This window comes from Belonocnema kinseyi, chromosome 2, assembly GCF_010883055.1.
Source record: "Belonocnema kinseyi isolate 2016_QV_RU_SX_M_011 chromosome 2, B_treatae_v1, whole genome shotgun sequence".
In the NCBI taxonomy this organism is placed as follows: Eukaryota; Metazoa; Arthropoda; class Insecta; order Hymenoptera; family Cynipidae; genus Belonocnema; species Belonocnema kinseyi.
Window position 1 is genome coordinate 67461236 of NC_046658.1, and position 1516 is coordinate 67462751.

Genomic DNA, 1516 nt, shown 5'->3' on the forward strand with positions numbered 1-1516 from the left:
ATCAATCTGAAAAATCTCTATCCCATCCACACACTACTCCTTTCCCCTGCCGAGTGAGTCACGCCTACCCCGAAAGGGAAATGGCTTAATGGTATAATAAAAAAACAAAAAATCATTTCAATTAATCTTGCCAAACTGACCCTTGCGATAAATTATGTTATTCATTTAGATTTGAGCTATTGCTTAAAGTCACATACTATATACTGATTCATTAGTTTGAATTAAATTTTATATATATATATATATATATATATATATAAATAAATTAGGATGGCCCGAAATGAAAAACTTTCGATTTTCTATCATTAGCTACTGGAAACATGCTCATCAGACTAAAGAACTAATTGCCATTTTTAAAAATAATTTTTGAATAATACTTAGAGGTGGCGCCACGCTTTCAACGTTTTTGGTTATAAAGTCGATCAGAGTTAATAAAATCGTGAAACAGCCAACGAAGCGTTAACTTTGTTACTGTGAGTGAATTATACGAAAATGGGCGAGGTACTTACCCGTAAATTTTAGTGTCTTGGACTCAGGTTATTAGGACTAACAATGAGAATTTAAAGGTGGCTACTACCTGTAGTAGCATACTGCCTGCGAGAGAAATGTAAAGGTATAGCAGCGCCTGAATGGAATAATCGGGGCGACAGGCCCACCATTGAATAAATAATTAGTCCATAAATTTAATAGACTATTTGTATCGCTTACGGACAAATCATTTCTGGTTTTTGTTAATAATCTTATTGATTTAAAAATTTAAATATACAATTTTCAAGACGTCGCATCCTGAATATATGAGAAACAACTGTTGTAATTTTCACTGATAACAAAACAATATTGAGGACCTGAAATGATGTAAGATGTTTACCAACTTCTATTAGATTCTTTAAATAATTTACATTTCAAATTATGGCATTTAACAAAATATACTTTTCTATGTTAAACTCTATACGAAATTAATAACCTTGGTGCCACTTAAAAGATTATTCAAAAATCATTTTAAAAATGGCAATTAGTTCTTCAGTGTGAGGAACATTCCTACAGTTTTAAATAAAAATTTGAGAGTCTGACATTTTAGGCTACCTTATATATATTATTATTATTATTATTATTATTATTATTATTATTATTACACCATTAAGCCATTTCCCTTTCGGGGTAGGCGTGACTCACTCGGCAGGGGAAAGGAGCAGTGTGTGGATGGGATAGAGATTTTTCAGATTGATCCAGAATTCTCGAGCTATTTAAGTAAATAACACGTTCGTTCCGCAACACTGCTCCGACCCAGGTTGCTGATCAATCTCTCTAGCAATCACCCTAAGCGAAGAACCTCACGAAGTCGTTATGGAAGGCTCCCCACTTGGGTCCATTAATAGCCAAGGTCTTTGTTTCAGGCGTCATTCACTCTACTGACACTCTTTTTATTAACTATTTGCCGCCATACTTTGCTGTCCTGGCATACTTCTCTAGCTTCTTTTATGTCCATGCATTTTTTCATGCAGGCTCTCGTGTTTCT

The 1516-nt window shown here is 34.0% G+C and overlaps 1 protein-coding gene across 13 annotated transcripts in view; it reads left to right on the top strand.

The window, feature by feature from the left end:
* Positions 1 to 1516, top strand: part of LOC117167665 — a 109831-nt gene that overhangs the window by 77814 nt on the left and 30501 nt on the right. The window lies entirely within an intron of this gene.